Source organism: Homarus americanus, unplaced genomic scaffold (assembly GCF_018991925.1).
Source record: "Homarus americanus isolate GMGI-L3 unplaced genomic scaffold, GMGI_Hamer_2.0 scaffold25483, whole genome shotgun sequence".
Classification (NCBI taxonomy): domain Eukaryota; kingdom Metazoa; phylum Arthropoda; class Malacostraca; order Decapoda; family Nephropidae; genus Homarus; species Homarus americanus.
The window spans coordinates 4,285,883-4,293,078 of record NW_024726235.1 but is presented as its reverse complement, the minus strand read 5'-3'; the positions used below and the strand labels follow the sequence as shown (position 1 = coordinate 4,293,078).

The following is a 7,196-nucleotide window of genomic DNA, read 5'->3' as shown; positions in this document are numbered from 1 at the left end:
GTAAATACTCCCTGAATCACATTTAATTCTATAAATTCGAAGCCTTCAATACGGCCCTTATTCTGAAATTACCTGAGCCCTGAACCCTGTCTAAGAACAAATTAAGGTCCTCTATTACTGATGTGCACCTATACTAAAGTACCTCCGTGTTGCTACTGTACTATACGTCATCCATCCAGCCAGAGATTGCAGACTTCGCGCAAAAAGTACAAAGTCACCCATCCCATTAAGAGCTCATTGCACAGTCAACAAGCACAGTAAGCGTTTTATCTCTAAGGCTTTAAATTTATCATTAATTTAGATTTTAAAGGTAATATAGTAAGTGTTTGGTCCATCATGCATCAGGTAATTTTATTGTTGTTCTCTATGCAAAGAGTCTGCACGTCCCTGGCTTATAAGTACTGGAATCAGAGTACACATTGTTGAAAAAGTATACATAATTACTATACAGAATCGGAATAAATTACTAAATTGCCAACATTCATATTAGTAAAAAATAATAATTATTAAAATAAGTCATTTTTCAAAGATTTCAGTTTAATTTGCGTATAAAAATATGCTTCAATAACTTCAAGATCAGTTAATTAAATTTTGGAGTGACTTCACTTACATTGTTGTCATAAATACATTTAAACAATAAACAGTGTATATTATTTGTTTGTCTCGCAATGCACGTGACGTCTTTTTTGATGTTTACGAGACGTGTGTGAGTAAACTGTGTTGGCTATTGTTTATATATATCTAAAAGTGTGTGTGTGTGTGTGTGTCGAAGGCTCTATAATTTCCTGTACATCTGATACACGGAAGCGTTATTGGGAGTCTTGCGCCACAAGACATCCTACCATCGTCCTCCTCCGCCAGTCGTTATCCCGGCGAGCGGTAGTGACGTCTCGAAGTTAATCAGGGGTGTATAAATAATGCAAACAATGACGCACGTTGATACTAAGGTGACGCACGGTGACGCCTAGGTGTTGCATCGTGAAGCACATGGCATCGCCCCATTGCAACACGGAAGACGTAAACAAAGCACCGGAACATCAAGCTGAGACGTACGACGCACCTACAAATATAACGCAATCCTATTCATATTAATTCACTTTAAAGTAAAGGAATTATAAGAACTCGATGCAAAGCAACGCAAAATTACACCTTCCCACAAATCGTGAAACACCTTCAAACGCAACGCAAAAACATCGAACTTGTGACTTTTTTTTTCCGAAAACTTGTAGTCACCCATAAACTGTCTCATGTCATCGTTTTCTGTTACTCGTAATAAAAAAATATCTTTACCCCTCATTTACCAAGGCAACATTTGTTTTATCTTGTGATTTGCACGAAAAGTTTATGATGTGGACCTCGCCAAGCTTACCAATATAGAAACATATCCGTGAATTCGTTCTCAAATTATCTTAGAAACAGACCGACAGGATCGAAAACAATAGCCGATACAACACTAAGCTGATGATGGGTACTGACCGTGTTGTTCCCGTGGAGAGTGACTTGACATGACATTACAGTACATGGTGTGTGTGTGTGTGTGTGTGTGTGTGTGTGTGTGTGTGTGTGTGTTCCCTTCCCAGTCACACACACAGGATCTCACACTCACATACCTTCCTGCCACTGCCTGGGAGCTGAATTTATCTAAAATAACAACATCACCCTAATGCAGAATAGGGTTAGGTTATTCATTGAGTGAAAGAAGAAGAAGTAGAAGTGGGTTGGTTGGGTGAATGTTAGTAATGATGTGAAGGAAAGAAGGAAGGAAGGAAGGAAGGAAGGGGTGTGTGGGGACATTGTTGAAGGGCTAGTAGTGATGGGGAGGAAGGAAGGAAGGAAGGAAGGGATGTGTGGTGGATAAAGAAACATTTAGACGTGACTGTAAACAAATACCTTGGCAGCACGGTTCTTCGTACTCAAGGTTTAAACCATCGTACTAGTGGGGTTAAATCTTCATACTCAGGGATTAAATCATCGCACACAAGGGGTTAAGTCGTACTACACTGCCAACTGTAAAACTATGTGCAGTATATCAAATAGCCAGTGGTGCTTCCTTCACGGTTAAAGAGAGAAAGGCTGAGACAGACAGATAGACAGAGAGAGAGAGAGAGAGAGAGAGAGAGAGAGAGGAGACTGAGAGCAGAAGACAGAGAGAGAGAAAGACTGAGACAGACATAGACAGAGAGACATAGTTCACAGATTACTGCTGACCTCCCCGAAGCTTCGACCGGATGTTTATGCTAAGTAGCTGAGGTCATGGACATTTTAATACCAGACTTTGAAGCCTTGGACGTTTCGAACCGAGGTATTTCGACCTAGCTGTTGGGCGCTTCAACCTACGAACCCTAACCTAACTTACGAAGCCTTGGTCATGGAAGCTCTAATTGTGCACACACTTAGTTTGTTTCAGTGTGGCACCTTCTCCCTTCGCAACAACCAGATCTAAGAGGCTTTATCCTGATACACTACTACCATAACTCGAAACATATCAACTTAAGCATTTCGCCTCAACAAAACCAAAGTAAATGTTAAAGTTGTCTCCAAGATATGTTTTTGGTTGTGACAGTCTGTTCATCCTGTAGATGTGTTTATCTTTACACACACACAACCAAAAGAAAACAGGATGGACAATATGAGACCAGAGATCAAAACACCCAAAAACAAAAGTTGTAACATACAGAAGCTAAAAACCCTGTTACAAAATATCCTGATGATGTACAGTATATGAGCACCTATTTATCATAATGAGTACGATGATATTGTACTCACGGGTTTAAGTCATTGTACTCCACCAGTTGATGATATCTTACTCAGAGGGTAGCTTTATTGTGCTCTGGGGGTTAGGTTAGGTTACCGTTAGATTAGCTTAGTGTTAGGGTTAGGTTAGTGTTAGTATTAGGTTAGGTTAGTGTTAGGTTAGGGAATCTTGAGGTAAAATAAGCGGAGCTAATTCTGATGTGATCCTTCGTGTGCATCATTAAACATAGCAATGACTGCTTAATAAAACTGATCAAAAGATTCCTTCATCTACACATGAACAATGAGCATTGATAGTTCCCTGATCCTTATTTAAATGTTTAGTTGTATTGAGGGAAAACACAACATAGTATTCTTTGAACATCTGGCCTGAGATATAGGATACCAGAGTATTCTTTTGTACCCAATTTTTTACGAATAGCCCACCTGGGCACAGGTCATCGACCCCACAACGGGGCCTAGGAAAAAAAAGAAAAAGAAATTACAAATAGAAATGAAAAGTAGTAGTTTCCATAATTTATGACGTTGCCTATGAACACTTGAACCAGTCCACCACAACACTTGGCACCTAAACCTTTGTCTTCCTTCTGTAATTTGACTCATTGAGGGTGGAGGGTGGGGAGAACTCACCTCCCATCCTAAAGGTAGCTGGTCGCCCCCATGCAGGACACAACCATTACAGCTTTGCAGTTAAGGTGTTTCCTTGTGTTCCGAAGGTTTAATATACAGTAGGTCATATCAGTTCTGCCTTGATCTGTCCATTAGGCCTCATGAGCCCCACCATCACTATCTCACAGATCTAACAACATTTAAAAGTCATAGTTGGCCCCACAAACACTGTACAATATTCGGCCATCTTCACTTCCCAACTGCAAAATTAGGTACAGTATTCATTTACAGCTGCGTGGACTGGATACGCCCCTGGGTCTAACTAGCGACCCTTAAGACAAAGACGTGAGCTCCATCCTCTCAGCCGCCACACACTTAACTCACGTATATACAGTATTCTGGTAAAATTATCTTGAGGTCCAGCAGGACTCACATTTACTTTGATGTCGTATCCCGCAGGTAATGGCAGAAACCACCGTCAACATGTACCACAACAATACCACCGTCCAGCAACAGCACCAGGAGGATGCTGCCGCAGCTCACCTTGCCATTGTGAACGACGTCGCCTACCGCTACCTCATGCCCATCTTCATCACAGCAGGTATCTTGACCAACCTACTGAATGTAGTGATGCTGGGAAGGATGAGGCATCATCAGCAGCAACGTCAAGCCCAGGCCACCACCTTCTGCTACCTCATGTGGCTCGCCTCACTGACATGCTCGCCTCAATTGCCCTCGTCCCCGCCCTTGTCCACGTCGACCGTACTCACCTCTCATATGGCTGGGCGTTTTACTACGCCCACCTGAGCTGCCCACCCTGAACAGCCTGACAAGTGCCAGTGTGTACATCGTGGTGGGGCTCTCCGTGGACCGCTACATCGCCGTGTGCCATCCCCGACGCTACCAGGATGTGAGCGCCCCCCGTCTGGCAGTCATCCGCATCACTCTGTCCCTCTTGGTGCCTGCACTGATCTACATCCCACACAGCTTCTACCTGGAGGTAGTGTCAGGCGAAGGGGTGTTGGTTGGACCTACGAGAGGGGTGGAGATGGCCACCCCTGGGCCTGGCACGCTTGGGAGGTTGTGGTGGAGCTGTGTCACCGCATGGCTCCTGCCATCCTACTTGTCCTCCTCAACTGCAGCATCATCTACACCTTCAAGAAGGTCACAGCACGACGCAAGAACATAGTCACTAAAACGACTCCGTCAACAACTCATCCAGCAATGCCAGCAAGAAGAGTGAGGAGGCGGCAAGAGTCAGCAGGAGCGGCGACTAATTTACCTGCTGGTCACCATCGTGGCCACCTTCCTGCTCACCAACCTGCCCGCCACCGTCCTAGCTCTAATAGACACCGCTGGCGCCACCCATGGCTCCTTCTCCTTGAGGTGAGTGTTTAGTTCCTCCCTGACGACTGACAAAACACACCATAAGTCAACATAGCTCTAATGCTAGTACTGATAGATGAGGTAAACACTAAGAGTATCAGGCAGTGTTCACAGACTCAAACATACTTCTTGCTAAGAACATAGGTCTTACAGGTATCCACTAACGAGACAATCATATAGGTGTCCACTAACGAGAGCTAATCATACAGGTATCACCTAACGAGAGCTAATCATACAGGTATCCACTAACTAGAGCTAATCATACAGGTGTCCACTAACGAGTCAATCATCCATACAACAAGTATCACACTAACGACGCCTAATCTTACAGGTGTATCGCGCCGCGTACAACTGCCTGGAGGTGCTGAGCTTCTCCCTGAACTTCGTTTTGTATTTCATCTTCGTACCCGCTCGCCAGGGCTGCAGGAGGCGGTGAAGGCGGTGCTGCGACCCTCTGTGGCCTGGTGGTCAACACCGTGCCATCCCAAAGCTGCTTCATCTCCGAGAACAACACCAAGAATACCGACTCTACCGAGGTGTAGGATACATAGACCTGTAGGATACATGGACCTGTAGGATTACATGGACCTGTAGGTTTCATGGACTTGTAGGATACAGGGACCTGTGGGATACATGGACATGTAGGATACCTGGACCAAGAGTGTATCATGGTATAGGATACTCATTGAGTGTGAGTGTGTGTGTGTGTGTGTGTGTGTGTGTGTGTGTGTGTGTGTGTGTGTGTGTGTGTGTGTGCCTAAAAACCAACCTGACTGGGCAACCACACCCAGTAAGCATCCTTATGCAGTCGAAACAAAATCACAATTACAGATCAAAGCAAAACAAACGAAACAACCTCTTATGATTGCTGCATGAAATGTCAGGACCTTCTGGATACTGGCACAAATGAACAAATGAGCATCCTGAAAGAAGAACCGCCCTTGTGGCAAACGAGCTGGTTAGGTATAACATCGACATAGCAGCCATAAGCGAGTCCTGTTTCCCAGACGAGGGTCGACTCACAGATTGGGGTTCCAGCTATACCTTCTTCTGGAAGGGTAAGTCCGCCATGGAGAAGGAGTCAATACTTTTGAGTTAGCCCAACTGCATACCAAGGCAGATAAGCGCCAGCGCCAGAAAGATGCAGCCGCCGCCCTCCCGCACTAGATGTGGCCCTCCACACGTGCAACATCTATGGACAGCCCTGTCAATCCTATATCAGCCTCTCAAGTCACTTCCAAGCTCACCAACAAAGGTGATATCCTTTATAACTCATATCATTGTACTAAAGCTGGATGATGGCCATACTCGATTCTGAGTGACAGCAGTACTGCAGTAGTAGTAGTAGTAGTAGTAGTAGTAGTAGTAGTAGTGGTGGTGGTGTGTGTGTGTGTCATATTCACATAGGTGTATGGCAAATCATACTTGTTCTTGTGTGTTTGTATTGATATTCATGTATAAAAGTATGCCATGTATTTCTCATATATTTCACATGTACTGTATGTATATTATGTATTGTCAAGTATTTGTTACAGTAAAATTGTGAAACCAGTTATGTATTTAGTGATATCCTTGAAATTTCAGAAAATGCCATCTACTAAAATTACTCTTTTCACTCAAGGACTTCATGAAGGTTCTAAAATATTATCATAATTATTACTCAATCTTACTGAAAGGCTTTAAACAACGTGCTGAGACTAATATATCACTTATGTCTTCCCCATATACTGCCAGACTGGGGTCACTAATTCTGAGGGAAATACTTAACTCTAATCTTAATTTCTAGGGTCGCTGCCACCAGACCCCTCTGACAGTATGTAACTCGTTAGGTAGCGTGCAGAGTGGACTAGGCATTGTTAGGTTTGTCATTGACCAGATCGATAAGGGGAAAGAAGGGTGAAACCATAACATGTCTTAACTAATTTACTCTTTATAAACTATATGGTAAAAAATACAGTTGAGCTGGCCTTCCCAGAAGAACAACGATGAGTTTGGTTACCCTGCTTACAATATCATTTAACACTCGACAGCTCCACCTGTATGGAATATAGCACCTTAGGTCATCATACATAGTAGCACCTTCAACACACCTGTTACCCTCCACACCTGCAGGTATGGGACTCCTTGTAATTTCTAGGTATACCTAACAGGCACCTCGTTCCGCACACCGTCCTCGGTGGGTAGAAACGAGGGCTACACCAAGAGACATACCAGTACTATTTCACGCCTGGTATTATAGGTCGCTCCAAGTGACAACCGCAGAGTTTCTCCGCCTTTATTTGTTCTACTCATTTGGGGTGGTGTGCTGGGGATTCACAGGTTCACAGTGGAAGTGCATGACCACTGTGGTGTGGCCTTCACAGTGTGTCATGGCTGACGCCCGTAGGCGCTCAGACGCGCCGTCCTGTGTTGGGAGAAGTCGAGGATCACTCAGAATACTGCTTTCG

At 44.1% G+C, this 7,196-nt stretch overlaps 1 pseudogene; it reads left to right on the top strand.

Annotated features, from left to right (window-relative positions):
• Nucleotides 1-5,185, top strand: part of LOC121865529 — a 15,519-nt pseudogene extending 10,334 nt beyond the window's left edge.
• Nucleotides 5,186-7,196: the final 2,011 nt, after the last annotated feature.